Source organism: Ambystoma mexicanum, chromosome 7p (genome assembly GCF_040938575.1).
Source record: "Ambystoma mexicanum isolate Mex_15411 chromosome 7p, UKY_AmexF1_1, whole genome shotgun sequence".
Lineage (NCBI taxonomy): Eukaryota > Metazoa > Chordata > Amphibia > Caudata > Ambystomatidae > Ambystoma > Ambystoma mexicanum.
The window spans coordinates 737,116,240-737,137,227 of record NC_090939.1 but is presented as its reverse complement, the minus strand read 5'-3'; the positions used below and the strand labels follow the sequence as shown (position 1 = coordinate 737,137,227).

General features: G+C 41.9%; 1 protein-coding gene across 5 annotated transcripts in view; it reads left to right on the top strand.

Annotated features, from left to right (window-relative positions):
• SCML2 (Scm polycomb group protein like 2) overlaps positions 1-20,988 on the top strand; it is a 1,699,115-nt gene that overhangs the window by 1,662,028 nt on the left and 16,099 nt on the right. The gene's annotated exons all lie outside the window — the stretch shown is intronic.

The window sequence follows — 20,988 nt, the reverse complement described above, 5'->3', positions numbered from 1 at the left end:
TGTTGCATGCACAAAAGGACTTTCGAAAGACTTCTCAGCTTTTCATCAGTTTTGGACCTGTGGTACATGGGATGGCCCTGTCTAAGGCTTCCATTTCCAGGTGGCTATCCGGCTGTATTACACATTGCTATCGTCTGGCCAACAGACCGCTACCAGACCGGCCGAGAGCCCATTCCACCAGAGCCATTGCAGCGACTACAGAGTTTCTCTCTGGTGTTTCCCTGCTTGACATCTGCAGGGCTTGTACATGGAGGGCTACCCACATCGTCACAAGATTCTACTGTTTCGACATGGATTCCTGGAAGCAGTCCCGGGCTGGCCAAGCACTGCTTCGCAACATGTTTGCATAAGTTGAGTCTGTTTCAGGGGTAAATGTATTGCTTCAGTGAGCGTTGCAACCTCCTGTTGCTGTGCATATGTACTGCTGTGTAATCGTATTCATGAACAAGTGAGCCCATGTAAAACCATATGCTGGAGAAGGAACAAGTTACTTACATGTAACTCCTGCTCTACAGCATTGGTCTTGCGTGTATTCACATGCAAACCCTCTCTGGTTCTTCATGTTCACTACTGCCACTTTATGTGCATGACCAAATCTGAAGATGGCCACCAGGGGTGTAGTTTAGGAGGACGAATGCCATTGGCTGGGGCAGTATGACCCAAAGTGACAGCAATAGGCTATAGGAGTGACTAGCAGTTTTAGCTTTAAAGCAAAACTGCTTTAATATTACTGTGGATTACCAGCCCAATGACAGAGAATATTCATGAGCATGTGAATCCATGAAAGACTCATGATGTAGACTAGAAGTCACAGGTAAGTAACTAGTTCATTTTGATCACCAGTGGGATCAAATAGTAATTTAAAAATGGAGTAAATAAGTTAATATTTATATTGTTATCTAATTTTTTTGGCGCTTATTAACTCTAAGAATCATATAAAAGCCATTGTGGAAAAAAATCCAACGCTGTATATCCTCTGAACAAATTGGGACAGTCAATACCTGGAATTAATCATCATCCATCTGGCAATGCTTTTTTTCAAGTTTTAGTTATTCTCAGACTCCATAAATGACAAATGAAGAGTATAATATTGCCCAAAAAATTACAAAATAATTACTGGTATTTGAGCCAGAAGCAGTAGCCCTAGGTCTGTCTACACAGCACATTTTATGTCCAAAATGAAGTATTCAGCTTCATCTACGTGGGTGTTGTTTAATATGCTCAATACCAAAAAAAGTACTCCCCATAAGCATCACTTGAATGTGTTCTGCGAAGGCATGACAAGTCAGACACAGACAACATGTTCAAGTTCTTCAACAAAGTTTTATTAACTCAAAAAGGAAAACAAAGGATAGTCTGAGTCAGGAAGTCCAAGGTAAAATATTGGTCTGTGTCCAAAATCCCTATACCTGCCCTCACAACTAACTGGTTACAATGTATAGGGATGTCAGCATCAGTATTCAAAGTAAAGTTCTGAGCTCCTTCTAGCTCTCTGGCTTGCATCAGCTACCCTTCCCCAAGTTCAAAGTAGTTAAACACAGAGTTCAAATCTTCCAGCTTTCAAACAAAACAATAGAGGGGGTCTCTTTCCCCAAGAGTTCAAATCTCCCAGCTTTGAGTTCAAAACACCACCTGCCTTCAGAATCTCAAAAAGGTCTTTGTACAACACAAGCTTCTTAATAGGTGTTTTCAGTGGCTTTTTCTTTCAGGGCTACCCGGTCTAGGGGCAGTTGTCAGACCACATGTTCCACCCATTAAAGGTCACGCAAACGGTACCCCTCCTTGATTACATTTGCATTAACACCAGTCCACTGCTTCTCCTCAGCAGTGAGGCCTGCTTTAGTCACATGTGTCACACTCTCCTGACACTTTATTGTGGCTTGGCTGGCCACCATGCGGTTGTTACACTTTCTTATATTCCCTTGGCTCTTGCCAATACTGGTTTCCTCGTACCAAATAGTTATTTGCACTTTCTTGGCTTTGGCCAACGCTGGATTTCTCATAGCATACATACAACTCTGTGCTATCTTGGCTTTGCTAGCACTTATTTTCAGTTAATGTGGTTCATCATTTCAATGCAGTTTACAAACTTCTTTTCAATAAGATTTACGAGCTTTCTTTCACGCCTCTCAAGATGAAAGTGTGTTCCCAACTTGCCTTGTTTCATTCGGTATTCGAAAATGCCTTATCTTTGCTTTAACTTGATTTCATTGCGTTCGGCATTCAAAATGTCTTACTTTCGTTTTAACATGCATGGCAATCCGTGTTTTCCAGTTATATTAGTGCCCATAGTTTTATTTCTATGACCGCCTGCCAGCCCGCTGCTCTGCCTTCCTGGTTGCACTCACTGGTCGGTTTTACGGCTCCTCGCAAGGTCTTCCACCACCACGGGTTTTCTTCTCTCTGTGCGGTCCCTTGCATCTTCTCCCAGTGGTCTTCTGTGGCTCACACACACCCAGCAGTGCTTCCACTGTGATGCAGGTCTCACACAACCACTCCTGGTCTACTCCTTACGGCTTGCCACCGGCCTCCAACATCTTGCACCTTCGCTTCCCGCTGCATACGCTCTGCACTTCTCCATGGGTCTCAAGCACTTCTCCAGCCACACCACCACACTGGAGAGGTCTGCTGGCACCCAGCAGTTTGCGTGTGTTCTCCCATAGCTGACTCAATTTCTTTCAGGATTGCAGCTTTTAAAGCTCCCGCCTCCATTCTTGTACCAAAGGGAGGAAAATGAGAAAGCATGAAGAGAAGGCAGATGCGGCTTTTTGATAGACCCGAACATAGAGAGAGATATGATATGGTATTGTATTTATAATGTGCCTGTACACAAGTGTTTCTAGGCACAACAAGACAAGGGAGGGAGGAAAGTGGGAAGACAAGCCAAATGATCCTACTAGGCCTTGTGTCATTCAGATTGTGCAAGTGCGACAATGCAAAGTACAGGGGAGCAGAGAGGGGCAAGTGCTAGGGAGAGGGGAGGTGGAAATGCAAGCAGGTCCTCATGGCTCTGAGTAAGTGCAACCAGGGCAGCGTGGATCTGGGTAAGTGCAAGGAGTGTGGGGGGCTGTAGGGGTTACAGTTACTGCTCCTGATTGCATGGTAGATCAGGAGGAAGTGCAAAAAAGACTGGTCATGGAAGAGCCAGTGAGACTGTGAGGGGTACCAAGCAACCAGTCAGCACAGTGGACAGGTATTTTAGCAGGGAAGCAAGAGAGAGAGATGGGGAAGAGGCAGAAAGGAGTGTCTTGAGCTGCTTCCGGAACTTCAGGTGGTCTGGCTTAAGTCTAAAAGGGGCAGGGAGGCCATTCCAAAGGAGGCACCTGCAGAGATCTGAAATGGTCAGATTTAGAAGACCCAAAAGAACAAACACTAGAACCAACACCATATTCTGAATGACCACCAGCACAGTCGCGCAGTGCAGGGGATATGTCCCTGCCTTATGTAAGTAGGCTAAGGCCATTAACAGGAAGAAAACAACTGGGCGAAACTAGCCCCACATGGAAGATGCGAAGTATAGGGAGATTTTGGACCAAGATTTACACAATTCCCGTTATTAGAGAAAGGGGGGAGGACGACCGCAATTTATTCCATGGCCCCAAATGGACAAGGGAAATCTGAAATGTAAATGACCTAGTTTGACTGCAAGTGTGGGAACATGAATTTATGATTAGAGAGAATGACATTGGAAATGACGTTAGCAGTGGGTGATGTAAAAGGCCTACTGGCAGCTCTTCTAGGGGAGAGCGCGGATGGCATTTGGAGACGAGCAGGGTATGCAAATGTAACTGCACAGAACACAACACATGATGGAGCACCATTTAATAATTGGAGAGCAGACATATGGAGAGCGCTTAGAGTACAGTATTCTGACACATCAGTCATGGCTGTGATTATGACTAGGAAAATAGGGGAGGAGGACGGTCCTGTGTCACAATTCACCATAGAAGGAGCAGTATAGACAAGTGGGGAAGGCGTGACTACAATGAAGCAGTCAGTACAGCAAAGCAATGTAGTACACCCTATGAATCAGAGTGGGTACAACTTTTGGGCAAGAGGTAGAGGGAATGCACATAGAGAGTGTGGAAGATTTCAAAACCCTCAAGGGGAGGAGGATTTAATGGTGGACAGCCTCAGCAATGCTGGAATTGCCTGAGAACAGGACATATAGCCTGAACATGTAGAAGTACAGGAGGAGGCATGCAACGGAACTGGCAAGCTCCAAGAGGGGGGGATGGGCTAAACTCTGTAGTACGATACAGAATCACAGGTATATTATGGCCAAGATCACACGCAGTATCAGACAAATGTGCCACAAATACAGCAAGTACAGCAGATCCCACAGCAAATGCAGGTGCCACAATGACAACCACAGCAAGCACAATGTACACTGGTGCAACAAGCAATGGTGCCACAATGGAAACCAAACACAGGAGCTCCACGAGCATCCACATCCAGAATAGGGAGTGTGACAGTAGTGGGATGGAATCCTTTTATGGGTACAGTCATGAATTTGTTTCCACAATAGGAAGGCCCACACAGCGACTTGATGGGTTCAGTACCATCTGTGACACCAGATCCACAAAAGGAACCAAGGGTCAGGGTGACAATCGGAGGCAATACATTTTCAAGACACATTCCTTGTGGACACGGGAGCAACTCGTTCCTGTGTTTGAGAGGGAAAATACCCAATGTCTGGAATTGCCATGAATGCACAGGGATTCTCTGGGGCCCCTAGTTTGGATCCTTTCACTGACAGATTACCACTTTCTATAAGTGAACATGAAGTGTCGATGCCACTACTATACTCTCAGCAGAAACCAGTTCACATATTAGGATGTGACTTGATGACAAAACTAAACATGACAATATCCTTTACTGACAAAGGCATAGTGGGTTCGACTACACGGATACATTATATGAATGTGAGAGAATTTATATTAGCCTTTACAGGCCGGAAAGCATTACGAGGGGTCCCTTTTAGAACCAGAAATATTTTTGTATGGCGTAAATATTTCGTTGACATTGCTATCTGAATTGACAGGGAAAATATTGAGAATACCTGATGATTTTTTATTCAGACAAGAAATACCCAGGGATGATAAGGAAGGGCAGGTTATTCCCATAGAGCTAGAGGCAGCAGCAGTAAATCGAGAAGGATAGTTGTTCAAGGGACAGATGAGGGAAGAGCATGGAGAACGGTGATAGCCCTCAAGGAAAGATACAGATTTGACAGACAAAGACTTGTTATGGGATGAATATTCAGACAATGAATTTGTATTTTTCATAAGTCTCACTTATTGGATGAAAATTGAGAATAGAGAAATACCACAGAGAATGTATTGGTAAAAAAGAAACGTCATTCTTGCAGGAAGAATTAGAGAATCTCATGGACGAACAGTCCATATGATGTGGGACTATTGAGTGGAGCAGGAGCAATGAAGATCAAGCTTAAACCAGGAGCAATTCTGCCATGTGCAAAACAGTATCCTAGTTCTAGAGAAGCAGATGAAGGCATATTTGAGGCAATTTCCACGTCAATAAAGCAGAGAATATTAGTGCCATCAGAGTCCACATGTAACACAGCTGTGTACCCAGTGAAGAAATAAGCTGGGGGATTGTGGACATTTGTCCAGGATCTCCACCCCTAAACAATTTTGTTAAAGTTTTACCATAATAGATTTAAATAATGTCTTCTTTTCAATTCCCCTTCATGAAGACTCACAGTATTTGACTTCCTTTTCGTATAGAAATCAGTGAGTAAGAAGATATTTAGGAAGAGAGAGTTCAAGGTATTGAGGCCCCAGAAGGCTTTGAGGATAATGCAGAGGGTTTTGAAGTTAATCCTCGCCACCACTGGGAGCCAGTGCAGAGATTTCAGTCCTGGAGAGATACGATCCCTTGGCTTGAGGCCAAGGACAAGTGTCGCAGTCCTGTTTTGTATGAGTTGCAGAGGGAGACGAGCAGAGGCAGGCAGATTTAGAAAGAGGGTGCTGCAGTAGTCCTGCCTGGAGAGAACCAGAGCTCTGGAGACAATGAGCTTCTGGGGTCAAGGAGAAGAAAGGAAGAATGCCTCTGAGGAGGTGCATCTCATAGTGTGTCTTCTCAGAGATGTTTGAGATATGAGGGGAGAAGGAAAAGGTGGAGTCGAAGATGACCCAAAGGTTTTTAGCCTCACAAGTGGGAGCAGGAAGCTGGCCAAGAGAGGCTGGCCAGAGAGTAACAAGAAAGGTGGGAGCAGGTGAGGAGAATCTCAGTCTTACTGGCATTAGGGCAGAGATCATTGGCGGCACACCACTACTGGATGGCGGACAGACAGACAGTGAGAGGTGAGAGAAGAAGAAGAGGTGGTGGAAGGGAGCCTGATAAGGAGTTGTCCGCATAGCACTGAAAGTTGGGGCAGAGAGCGGCAATGCGGTGGGCAAGAAGTGCCAGGTATTGGTTGAACAGCCAGGGAGAGAGGTTAGATCCCTGGGCAACCCCACAGTTAGAGATAGAGGAGAGGAAGGACACAAGTTGTACCTAGTAGGGTCGATCAGAGAGGAAGTTCAGCAAAGCCAGGGCCTAATTGGCGATACCCAGGTTATCACGGAGGCAGCTGAGCAGGATGCCATGGTTGATTGTGTCAAAGGCAGAGGGCAGATCAAGTAAGATGAGGACACAGGGGGTGTTGGAATCAAGGATGGAGAGCATGTCTTCACGGATGTTCAGGAGAGCAGTTCCCGTGCTTCTGGTAGCTCTGAAGCCAGACCGATGGTCATGGAGACAACCAACAGATTCAAAGTGGAGATTAAGCTGGGAGATGGCCAACTTTTCCAGGAGTTTGCTTAGGAAAGGAGTGATGGAGATTGGACACTAGTTAGCCGCACCAGTGATAGTTGCATTTATATATCACTAGTACTCTTTGTGGATTCAGAGGTTTGCAGAAAGGAAAGGTTAAAGGAAGGAAAACTGTTATACAGGTTCTCAGAGCATGTTGACACTTTAAATCTTCCAATGAAGTCTAGATAAAAACCTTTCTCAGCAATATTAGTTAAAAACCAATGCATCACCTATCAGGGACAGGAAGAATCAAAGTCAAATGGAATAGAAGAGTCTGCAGAGAGCCAGGACATCCAAAGTCAAATGGAACAAAGTCCATCGAACTGAGGCACCTCTTAGATAAGAAACACAAAGTTAGAGATTTTGTTGAAAAAAAATCACTGTAGGGTCACAAGCTGTTACACTTGTGAAGGTTAGAGCTGAAATCAACTGTAGCAAAGCAGCTATGGCAAGTCTCAACTGAGAAGAGCAAGCTACAGACAATGAGGTAAGTACCCCAAGACAGAACAGTATGTTTGGTTAGAAGAAGAGTGGTCCAACTGTCTCCTGTCTGTTTGCAGCGATGGAGATCCTGGGTTCCTGGGCCTCAGTCATGGGGACAAGAGGGAGGACATCTGGGGACTCCTGCGGCAGCAATTCGGACATCGACAGCATTTTGCGGTTTCAGCACACAGTAAACCGCACCACTGCAGATCTTGGATACCGGTTGGGCTTCCTTCACTCCTTGAGTCCGGCACTCTGGTGAGGGGATCGAGCTCAGGTCGTCCTGCTTTGGGAGGGTCCTGGGAGACTCCTGGAGCTTCTGGCCAGATCGGTCGTTGCACTCAACTACGGATTTCTCGACCCATGGCACTCTGTTCCTGTAGCAGCAAAGAAGTACAGCCAGTAGGGCAAGATGGTCCAGTGGCGTTCGTCTCAGGGTTAGTTAGTCCCACTACAGGACGGACAGATTGGGTGGGGTTAGTTGGTCCCACTACGGGACGGACAGAGTGGATGGAATGAATGGGGCAGATGGAATGGATGGAATCTATGAAATGGAGGGTGTCGATGGAGTGGACGGGGTTGACAGAGTGGACGGTGTTGATGGAGTGGATGGGGTGGACAGACTAAATGAACTGTGAACATTGGTCTGCACCAGATCCTGTCAGGATTAATTACGTTGGCCTGAGTCGCCTCTGGATGGAAGTGAAAATGTTGGCATATCCCACACTTGGAATAGTTAACATTAGCGTGAATCACATCCGATAGAAATACGAATGTAAATGCTAACATGCCCCACACATGTATCACTGTGTACCCTACCCTCATGTTCCCCATGTTGTTGCTATATATCCTTATCCCCCCCGTCACTGTAATCCCAGCCCCTGTCTGTATATGTCCGTGTGTTGCTCTGTTCCCGCCATCCTGTTCACGTGCCTGGTCTCCGGTGTTTTAAAGATAACCATCATATCACTACGCTTACTCTCTACTTTCACCATCATTCAACTAGAACACAGCTATACCCCTTAATAATTCGACCTAGCTGTTCACATACGAATATGACTCCATTAACACCTCATCACCCTAATAAAATACAGCTAGCCGAGCAGATTCCAGCCTAGTTGCTCACATATGCATCCTTCAGGCCTAACACAGCTAGAGCCCAGTCTAGGTGTCCACCCACCAGACTGCACACATACAACTGATATCTCTAGCACCACACCGAACACTAGGATGCAGGTACCACCCAGCAATTACATCAGCTGCACATATATCTGGTGCACCCACGCACCCTAAGACTCTCTCTCTACTGACCAGAACTACGGTTCCTGAGTGCGTTCAACCTGCCAGTGCATTAGGCCATACCAATGATATATAGAGTGCTATATAAATGCCAAGTAACATCACATAACAGTGACGAAAATACACAAGACTGCCTCAGGGGTACTGCGAGTCCCCATCAAATTTCAATAGGGTCCTTCAGATGGACTTGGGCAATGTACAACTTGACAGCACAATAATTCAGTAAATGGATGACATTTTAGAGTGCAGTGAGACTGAGGAAAGGTGCACGGAAGACTCAGTTTGACTTATGACAATATTAGCAGAAAAAGGATACAAGGTAGACAAAGAAAAACTACAATATTGTCAGGAAGACGTCCTGTACATAGGACAGCTCATCTCTCAAGAGGGTGAGAAATTTGATACCGAGAGAGCAGAAGCAATCATGAAAACTTGCAGCAGTTTCTAGGCCTATGTAATTATTGTAGGGCATGGGTTTCAGACTACAGTACATATATTCAACCAATTTTAAAAGGACTCTATGACCTTGAGGAACTTTTTTGTAGAGATATCTTGTACTTGTACCTATGTGACCTATTTGTATTTGCTCCTTATGATTACCGTTCCTTCTTTGCGTATTTTTACTTTTTTATATTTAGTTAGTTATTTGTCGCATGAGTATTGGCCACCACGGAGACACTGAGTTCCTCTACTCCATCTGAAATCTGTGAGAAAAAGTATGCCTGTGCCTACACTTGTTTGCGCCAAGATGGATGGAATGACAAATTCAAAAAAGCCATTGTATTTGAAGTAGAAACTTTTAATTCTTTAGTTTTTGTTTTCAGCCCCTCTTGGATGACACGTGTTTTGGCGTATAACCTGCGCCTTTTTCAAATCCTGGCTAATTTCATTCATATACAAGAAAAAAAGAGAAATTGCAAAAACTCAAATAAAATTCATGTCTCCAAAAACCTTCTCGGTTATTTAACACACAGTAATACATGTGACTTTCCTAGTGCTGTACCCAAATACTGAGTATTACCCAAAACATTGTTACAACAACACATTACACCTTGTGCATATTTTGTGAACCAGACTGTAAACGTATACTGGTATTGCAGAGCTAAGATGGAGGGATGGGGATTGGAATTCACTTAATACTTATATTTAATTGTGATCTCCATACTGCTTAGACAATATCATCTTCATTAATTGTCATGAATACCACCTTTTTGTTTACCACATTGCTTAGTGTGTCACCTCTTACCATTTTTTGTGATGTTGCTGTTCCCCACTGGTAAGTATATTTTTCATGTTATGGAGTAGCTTAAGGTTCCTGGGTTCAATCCCACCTGCACACGAAAGCACGGATGCATATATATTAACATATGTCTTTCCTGGTTGAATTTATTCCTGTCTAGATTGAATTCCAAAATCTTGTCCTCAATGGCGTGTACCCCTTTTAAAATTAAGCCGTTTGCACCAAGCATACTGTATTGACACATCACGGCAAGGTCTTGCTTATTAAAGTGCCCCCCGTGATCGCGTTGCTGTCTTAAATTCTGCCATAATAATGTTCACGGTTCATTTGTAAGGTGCCTAGAAAGTGATCAAAAGCTGGATATTACTTATTCAAAACCGTTGCATTCCCGTTAGTGTACCGCCTGTTATCGTTTTCGCATATGTTTACATTTCCCCTCCGTTTCCATTTCCTTATTGTAATACTCAGGTAGCATGATTTGAAACGTGCCTGGTAAGTAAAGGTGGTCTTCCCACCTACTTCCAGGGTTTACCTGCAAATTCTGATGCTCTTGCTTCAAGCGTTGGGTTCCTTCTTTCCCGAGGCTCTCTAACTATTATTAAGTTCTCTTGGTACCTAAGTCCTACATCACTTTCCATACTGAAAGCCATAGTAGCGGCCATATTTTGGGATGCCATTCCATGTTTTGCTGTTTGTCAGATCATCTTTGCCCCTTCTTCCCTCTAGCTGATCGTGACCCGTACATCATTGATCAACAAACTATTTTTTCTTAAAAACCATATATCCTTCACAATCCTTTTGTTATCTTATTAATTTTAATTATTTTATAATTACGCTCCACCCTTTTCAATCTCACAAATACAATATATCTTTAAATCCATGTAAGTTTCCTAATATTATTGAAAATGAACCTCACAACCCAATCCCAAAAGTAGTGCGAAGGATTATGGTAGTGGTAGTTACTTCACCCGGCCAATAAGTATTTGTTGAACTTTTTATTTATTGTGCCTCTAAATTTTGTCAAGCCTACTGATTTCATTGTGATCTTTTTCCTCTTTGTTGTGTCTTATTGCAAATAGGATGTATGGCATTGTGGTTATGGTAGAATACGGATACATTTTACATGTAGTTCAATTGCTGATCTCTGCATAACATGTCCTAACCTAATTTCCTCTTAATTTTTACTTTTAATTTTTATAGAAACCGTATTTTTTTTTCAAAAGCTAATTTATTTTGGTTTTGTTTATGACAGTTTGAGCGTTGTTTAGTTGTTGCATCCTCATTAATCTGTCTGTATTCTTATTGAGAAACCTTAGAATTAATACATCAAACGTACCTGAAGAACATAATACAAAGATATTTTTACATTTTTGACCATAGTGCCCATGCAACTCTGAACATATTAGACTTGCTGTCTTCATAGAAAATGCACCATTTCACTGTCTGAATTCAGACCTTGTTCCTTTACTTTACTTTATATATTTATAACGCGCCGAAGCTCGCAAGCATCAGGGTGCGACAAGCACACGAAAGGACAAATCACGGGACATCATGGAAAAGAGAGGACAGAGGACTCATGGGAGTCCATGTTGAATATGTAACGAATTATCTAAAAAGTAACGTTTTCAGCTGCTTCCTAAATAGCGAGTAGCTACTTATCAATCTAAGATTGTCAGGAAGCTCATTCCAGAGCGCAATAGCTTTGGTGGGGAAAGCTCTCCCGAATCCAGTAGCTTTGACTCTAGTGTGGCTAACTTTGAGTAGCCCTTTTTTTGCTGATCGAAGACAGCGGCTTGGTTCATACCAAATGAATTCTTTCTTTAGGTATGAAGGAGCCGTGCCAAAAAGACATCGGTGAACAAGTGTCAGAGATTTGAATTTGATACGCTCCTCAATGGCGAGCCAGTGAAGGCCTATTCGGTCATGGGTGATGTGCTCGTGCTTGGACTTCCCAGTAATAGTTCTGACAGCGTTATTCTGGATAATCTGGCATTGTTTAATGCACAAGATACTTGCACCGAGCATCAGCGCATTCCCATAATCCAGTCGGGACAAAATCGTAGCTCTAGCAATGGTGGTGCAATTTGTGACGTTGAGATATGGCCTAATACGGCGTAGTAGTCTCTGGTAGTATTGGCAGTTTTTTTAAAGAAAAGTGACCTAAGCATCTGCTCCTAATGAGGATTGCAGGTACATGCCAAGTGCTTTCACCTTATTTGAGACTGTGATGCTAGAGTCCTTGATAAGAAATGATGAGTAGGCTGGGCCTAGACTGGAAAAAGCTTTCGAGGATCCGAATGTCATAAGTTCTGTTTTTGAACTATTCAGACACATCCAGTGGACTTTCATCCAGCTTTCTATAGTATTATAGATTGTTGAGAGTCTGCTGTTGTCTGTGGTGTGGTCTCCGCTAAGTTCTATAATCAGTTTAGTATCATCTGCGAAATTGGTAAAGTAAATATCCAACTGTGAAAGGAGGGCGCAGAGACAACGGATATATAGATTGAATAGGAGAGGGGAGAAACTAGCACCTTGTGGGACGCCACAATCCACTGGATTCGTGCCAGAGGAATATCCACCCCAGGTGATTTTGAATTTTCTGTCCTCCAAAAAAGAGGATATCCAATTGATGGCTTCCTCGGCACAGTTGCCTGCTTTTCCCAGGGCCTCACGGAGCTTCCCGTGGTCTAATAAGTCGAATGCCGCCGAGAGGTCCAATAGGATGAGTAGGCCGGCCTTGCCTTTATCAAGGATTTCAAGCATTTTAGATTGAAGGTCGAGTAATGCTGATTCTGTGCTATGTGCACTTCTGAATCCAGATTGCTGAGGATGTAGTAGGTCGTGCTTGTCCACGTATTCTTGGAGTTGATGAGTAGCCACCTTATCAAGAATTTTCAACAAGAAGTTGCAATTCGTGATATGGCGGAGATTGGCTGGATTTTGCTGGTCGAGGCCGGGATTTTTAACCAATGGTGTAACTGTAACTGTTTTTAGGCTGATAGGAACGGTCTGGTCTCTGAAAGACGAGTTTGTCATGCGGCAAAGAAAGGGTGAGAAAGTATCTACATTATCTAGGATGAACTTGGGGGGCAGTATGTTTTCCGGGCATGAGGTGCAATTCATGTTGGAGAGAGTCTCCGCCATGATTTCTGGTGTTATTGGTGTGAATTGGAATTTGGGGAATTTAATCTCGAGATCAGCCTTGTTGTGAATCATTGGGGTGTCAGTAGTATTGCAATTTAAAATGGTGTCTCTAGCTTTTAGAATCTTTAGAGAAAAAGCAGTTTGGACCTTTTCGCAGTCCAGAAAAGATGGCTGGAAGGGAGGGGTGAGGGTAGGTGGCTTTTCAAATGATTTTAAGATTTGAAACAGCTTTCCCGTGGAGTTGGATGCACCTGAAATTTGTTCGTTATAATAATTTTTTTTTGTTTCAATAACTTTATTTCTGTATAGGATGTCCGATTTCTTCCATGTGTCTTTATTAAGTACTGTGGGGTTTTTGAGCCACTGTCTTTCAAGTTTCCTTTTGGCAGTCTTTAGGGTGCCTAATTACGTAGAGTACCAACTTTGGTGGTTGAGGTTGGGGCGCACTAGTTTGTTTTTCAGTGGGGCATTCTTATCTAGAAGATCTTGGAAGTAGTTGTTATAAGTGGTGATAATAGTGTCACAGGGGTCATCGTCTGTGGTGTTATCCATGATGTGTGAAATCCCCCTCAAGAGCATATCCACAGTTTTGAAACGGCAAATAAGTCTGGCTTCTTCCTGACACAGACGTAATTCTTGATCACCTCCCCGTTTGCCCATTTTAATCCTTTTGAGGCCCACAAATCTAATGTCTTTTTTGTTCTGTAATTGGTTTTGCCAATGATGGGACAACGGGAGGTTCTTATCTTGACTTCCAATTGCAGAGATATGTTCACAAATTCTCATTCTTAGCTCCCGAATGGTGCTGCCAATATATATTAGGTTGCAAACACATATTATAGCATACATAACATATTTGGATCTGCAGTTTACTGGTTCATTGATCCGAGTTTTCACCCCATTTTTATTTGTGAATAAATCTGTGTTCGGTACAGCATACTTGCACATTGTGCAAAAGCCACACTTCCTGAAGCCTGATGTTGGTTGGTGTAACCATGTTTGCGGTCTTGTCTCTTCTTTTTCTGGCAGCAGTGATGGATTTAACATAATTTTCAAAGTTTTCGCTTTTCTGTACACTATCGTTGGAAAGTCTTGAATATATTTGCCCACACGGGGATCCAACTTTAATAGATACCAATTTTGTTTAAGGACTCTCCTGAGTTCCTTACTGTTTGCGCAGTACGTGGTGATAAATTGAATCATATTGTCTGATTGTACTTCTTTAGTTTTCTGAATCAATGTTGATTGTCTTGTCATATTTTGAGCTTTTTCTGGGCAATTGCTTTTCGAGGGTACCCTCTAGCTGCAAAGCGATTTGACAGTAAGTTACATTCCTTCTCAAAAGACTATCGTCTACAGTTCCTTTTCGCACAAATAAATTCCCCTTTAGGACTATTTAGGATGACTGGTTGGTGGTGGCAACTGGTTGCAAAAAGTGTAGTATTCACTACCGTTTCTTTCCTGTATGTTTTTGTATGTAATTGGTTACTGGATACATAAATGGTTAAATCCAAAAAGTTTATTTCTGAGCAACTATTTTGTCCAGTAAATTCAAGACCATATTGGTTTTCATTGACTTGGTGTAGTAGAGATTCTAATTCATCCGATGTTCCGTTCCAAATAATTAATACATCATCTATGTATCTTGACCATTTTATTATCTTGTTTTTGAAATCCTGCAACTGGTAAATAAACAGATCTTCAAACATCCCCATTACTAGGTTGGCTAGGGCTGGGGCATATTTTATGCAAAGGGCACAAGGAAGCACAGATAAGCAAAAGTAAGATAACATGGGCAGATGACATGACTGAAGGATTCAAAGAATTAAAAAGGGCAATTTGCAGAGCCCCTTTGTTAGGAATACCAGATTATAATGAAAGTTTACTAATTCTCATGATCAAATGGAGAAGTGATGACAGCAGTACTTACACAGAAGACGACATTAGGACATGGACACAAACAATTAGTGGGATTTTTGAGCAGGTAATGTAATCAATTGAAAGGATTGTGCTTCTCCAATGATAATGTTATGTGGAATGTATTTCCAATGAAGTAGTCAACAAAATAATACACAAATGAAGGTATTTTATCCTCAAACTCCTCACTGTAATAAGTAAACTGTGCATTGTGCCCTTAAAGAATCCAAGTCGACACGTGTTTCGACCCCTAGGTCTTAAGGCTATTGCACTCTTAATGGCACATTCTCTTGTCATAGCCTATTAACTCCATGCAGAAACGTGACAACAAATAACATTCTAAATAGCAACATTGCATTAACATAAGGTGGTCTGTCATAGTCAACATTATTCAGTACCACAAAAGAAATCCAATCACAAGGGGAGAAAGCAAAACAGAGACATTATTAATAATCTGTAACGCTCACCTGGTTCCCACGGAGGCGCGGGCGTGGCTGGAACTGCTGTGACCTCTTCTGCAGAGATGGCTAAGACCCGGAAGATGGACTGGACTGGATTCCCCAACCTGGCTTTTCTGGCTCGGAGGAATATCCCACTGTGTGTGAAAAGGAAGGGTTAATAGTCTGCGGGTGATGTTCCGACCTCCCACTTCCCTTCTCTCCCTCCGTGAAACCCTTTTGGGATTCCCTGCGAAGACTCGCCTTAGGGACCAAAGTGACGAGCTCTCCATCCTGCTTCTGATGCAGGGGCGCATTGTGATTCCAGTTACTTCACTGGATTGATGAGTTTAAACTAGTTTGTCCATTCCCGTTGTACCGCAAATGTTTATGGCAAGTTTGGGTTTATATTCACTCATCTGTTCTTTTCTTTCGCAGGTGCTGGAGAAGATTCCGGGCTGCAGGCGATTTGGATGAAGCCAAATTCTGGTAAGAATTCCGATGAGAGATTCCTTTGCAGTTTTAAGTATCTCCTTTAATGTCCAATGTCTTTTTCCCCATAGGGGCCGGGGTACGGCAATGCCGGAGGTAAGGCGCCGACCCGAAAAGAGCTGCTGTGTCTCTCTTGCAAATGGGTAAGTCTTGAGTGAGCGTATTGCTAATGTTCTCACATGCTCTCACTAATACAATGTCTGTTTCTTTTCCCCTTAGGGGCCGGGGTGCTGAGATGCCGAAGGTATGGCACAAACCCGAAGGCGGAGAGGGAATTGAACCACAGGTAAGTTCTACTTAGATTCGTGTTTCCCTTCTCACCTCTCTTTCTCCTTCCTTCCAATAGGTGCTGGATGGCGGTGGAAGCTCCGGATGGACGTCGCAGGACTCGAAAACGCCACATGCAAGTGAGTGAAATGCAGCGTGCTGCGCACGACGCAATGCGCATTTAAAATGTTTGCTTCTTTGCAGGATCGTCGGCGTGCAGAATCCGGAGTGCAGATGTATCAGGTAAGGTTCTTGTTTTCACCTGTTCTCTTCCCTTTTCTTCTTTAGGTGTTTCCAGGATGCTGACAGGCGTGATGGAGGACCAATGCAGGAGCAGGCACGGTGAGCGTCCAGCTGCTAAGTGCAGAACAACGCGAAGCGTGGTCTGCTGCTTGGGGTGGCTTAAATAGCCTTTCAAGTAGTTCCAGGTATGTATTCTTCCCCCCAGAAATATGTATTCCTCCACCGGTCACACCCTAGAGATCAAGTAGTCCCTAGAAAAATAGTTCCTTCCAGTCTTGGAAGTTGCAGCATGGTCTGCACAGGTAAGTTTACACCAAGCACTACTCCCAACCTACTTCTGTATGAGCCTGGCGCCGATGGCGCCAGGACTGATGTCCCCTATGAGCCTGACGCCAACGGCGCCAGGACTGAGTCCAAAGGGCCCCCATCTGGGGCTGCTGGGACTTCCCTTGAATGCATGGTGTCTGCCTCCGAGGGTGCCGGGCCTGGTTTGGCTCCTTGGAGGCGGGCATCATGACATAATCATAGTAGCTCTCATTATCTGGTCCACCTTTCCTAAAATACACCTTTTGCAGGGTTTTAACTTTATGTGATTAGACCTATGGTTATCACGAGCAGTAACGTAAGGGCATTCTCCAACACACCAAATTAAAGAATACAGTATCAATAAAGCAGCCAAGTATACCCATCCAAATCACCCGATTGTGTTTGCACCCTGTGGACGGTTGGTTACTATACTTATGAAAAGTGCCTGGTGGTGTGCTTAGTATATCATGAGAGTGCCCAATAACTGATTGGACTCACCCTGTATTCTGTACTGTTAGTGGCAGTTTCTTGCATTACATGATCCAATTTGTACTGGTCCTTGATCATTATCTGTTCGACCAAAGATTGATGTGATGTTAGATTAGTTAATGCCTTGCTAAATAACCTTTAATGATACCTTTTAATTTCTGAATACTCGCCAATATAAACTGGCTTCTTTTTTAAATGTCCCATACATGTCACTTCAATTATGTTCAGTGCAATATTGCAAAAGATAATTGAATATAATTGTTGAATAGTTTGCAGTTTTAACTCTAGCCACAGGAATGTTTTTTTGACAGAAATCAAAATATACGGGAAAAGGAATCTAAGAACAGTTTCAAAACATGTACGTTTTTTTAATGCCGCCAGCGGCACATACATTAACACACAGATCTCAGTCAGGGGTGAGGAGGGGGGCAGATGCCAACTCGAATGAAGATCATGATCAGTCCAAAAGGATTACAAGATCTGGAGCCAATATACAACAGAGGCCAGGAGAGAGGGACGGACCTTGTCATTGATCTTTCTATCAGAGTCCTTAGTAAACCAGAGATAACAGTTCTTAACAAAGGATTGTCATTTGCACCCACAGTCAAAACTAACTTTACAGAATTTCAGATTGAGTTATTGAAATAAAATAAAAACTGCTCATAAAGTAAGACCATTTGAACCTCAGGAAGTGTTAATGCCAAAGAGTGAAAACACAAATGTACTGATGACATTAGAACGGTTTATAGTCAAAATATCGAAAAAAAAATCGAACTACAAAAATCTCGAAAACAAATTATTGAAAATGAAAATATCGAAAACGCATACATAGAATTAAAAGGGTCAATTTCTCGAAAATGTAAATGTCGAAAAATAAATTACGAATATGAATAAGTAGAAATAAAGAAAAAACAAGAGTATCATTTACTATAAGGGGGGTTCCCCCCCAAACCCCTCTCACCCGCCACCCCGCGGCCAGCGGCCCCCACCCTACTCTCAGCCCACATACTCGACACAAGAGTTTAGAAAGGGTTAAACTCATAGGTGAAAACCACGAGTAAAGAACCTTGTTTAGGTAACAAGATAGCAATAACGGTTGTGGAAAACCATCATTACCTGACAGGACGTCACTTGACACAGTACTGCAGGAAATCTCTTGGATATACTTCACAAGACAACAGGTACTATTTATAGAACGAACATGTAAATAGACATTAAATAATCATACGACATAGAAATATATGACAGGAAACATTTCTTTTGTTTGTTTTAGAATACGAAATGGAATACAAAATGGAATTTGTGACAAATCAAAAGGGAGGGAAGCAGTTGATTTTAAATGGATACATTTTCCATAAGGAGTATGAGAAAAATGAATGAGTTTACTGGAAATGCACGGAATACAAAAAAAATAAATGCAGCGCTCGAGCTATTACAGAGGGAACGAATGTGAAAAGTAAAAATGAACATAACCATCTGCCTGACCAAACAAATATTATTATAAAAAAAACATTATCAGAGCTAAAAAGAAAAGCCGAAGAAAGTCACGGCGAAGCAAGTGGATCAGTACTGGCAAAAGTTTGTGACCAATTACCAAGACATATAACGGCACAGTTACCGGCTGAGAAGTTGATGCAACGTACAATAAACAGAACTAGAAATCAAAAGGAGAATCTGCCACCTGCACCAGTGTTATTTCAAGACATTACAATCCCGGATGTTTTAAAAATAACAAAAAAACAGACATTTTTCACCATGCCACACTTGATTTGAACAATGAGAAAATATGAATATTCTCCACAGCTAGTAACTTTCACCATCTAACTGAAAGTGACAAATGGCAAAGTGACGCAACGTTCAAAGTGTGCCCGCAACCATTCCTCCAGTTTTACACAATACATGGCACAATAAACGATAAAATCATTCCACTTGTGTATATATTAATGCCAAAAAAACTGAAGAATCGTACAGAATCGTGTTTAATAAAATTAAGCAAACTACGCCTGAATCAAACCCTACAACAATAATCATGGACAACGAATCAGCACAAATCAAAGGATTTTCATCAGTATACAAAGAGGCACGAACTCAGGGATGTTTTTTCCATTTCACGCAAAGCATATGGCGCAAGTTGCAAAAATTAGGACTAAGCACAAAATACACAGAGGACAGTTGCTACCAGTTTAACATAAAGAAACTTTTTGCATTGGCATTTGTACAACAAAATGATGTTATTGATTTTTATGAACATTTAATTGACAGTGACTATTACAAAAATCATGAAGAGGAAAATAGTGATTTTTTGGACTACTTTGAAAACACCTGAATTGGACAATTAACTAGAAATGGCACACGACGAAATCCAAAATACCCAGTGAATTTATGAAATTGTTATCAAGCAACATTGGAAAATACACCTAGAACAAATACCACCCTGGAGGGATGGCATAGCAGGTTGAATAAAAACTTCAACATCCATAACCCCACATTATGGCATTTTTTAAAAGACTTACAGAATGAAGAACACCACCAGCAATTTAAAATAGCACAAACAATTTCATTAGCTAACCAAGCACAACCAAAAAAAAAAAATTACAGGGACTACGAGGGAAAACTGGTACAGTTAATACAAAATTTTGACCCACAAAATAAGGAAACCTTTTTAGACTCGGTGGCATTTAACTTAAAATGTTAAAAAATCACTTATGTTTCTGGAACATATCCAATCCAGTGTGCCATGGCAAAAATAGATCCAAAAAGGACATCCTGGTGGTCCAAAATACAGAAACTGGAGCAGAAATCCATGGAAAAAAAAACAAGAAACCATCCAAAAAACATTGGAATCGACAACATGGAAAAATACACAAAAAATCCAAATCCACGAGGGAAATAAAGTGCACATCCAGGAAAAACACGTATGCAAAAAAAAACCAAGCTGCTCCATAAAAAACCAAGAAAAGTCCAAATGAAGGCAGAAAAGAAAGTGCAACTCCAAAAATAATCCAATTGCGAAAAATAACACGATGCTCCATGATCCAAAAGCAGGGAAAATACAAATCCATCAAACCCAAGTAAATCCGCTGGAAAAAAAGCAATCCATGGAAAAAACCCAAGAAAAATCCATAAAATCCACGAGCGAAATGACAGATACGCGACCGCTGCAGAACCCGATACAGAATGAACTTTAAAAATGGCGCTTACGCATACGTAGGCCAACATAACGTGCATTTACATATGTAAACAAAAACAAAGATTAAATGTATACTACTAGTTATTCTTGATGCAATAGCACCATCTATATATATATTACAAGTTAGAAAACAGAAAATATTACTCAAGTTAAATGGACATATATATATATATTTAGCATTAAATATATTGCAATTTATTACTTTACTAATTTAAAAAAAGTTGTTGAAAAATATCACAAAAATACAAGTTATAACATAAATAAAACCGAAACACTTAAGTAAATATTAAGTTGTTTGTTTCATTAAATGTAATGTATTTACCTGAAAAATGATTATAAAATAGTTAAGGAAATTTCGAGATTATAGTGAAAAATTAGATATTATGACTTTCGAGATTTTTTGCTTTAGGTCAAAAATTTTCGAGATTATAATTTTCGAGATTTATAAATTCGAGATTATGACTGACCACCCATTAGAACATGATATAGGGACTAGTAGAGAAAATGTCTGAGGAATTATGGGTGTATCCTAGGAATCTGATAATAAGGCAGGTCAGAAGAAAACCCAAATTTACACCACAACGTATACCTTTAGAACACAACAGAATATGATCATGGAAGAGAAATTAGCATTGGATACATTATATAAGGATACCAAT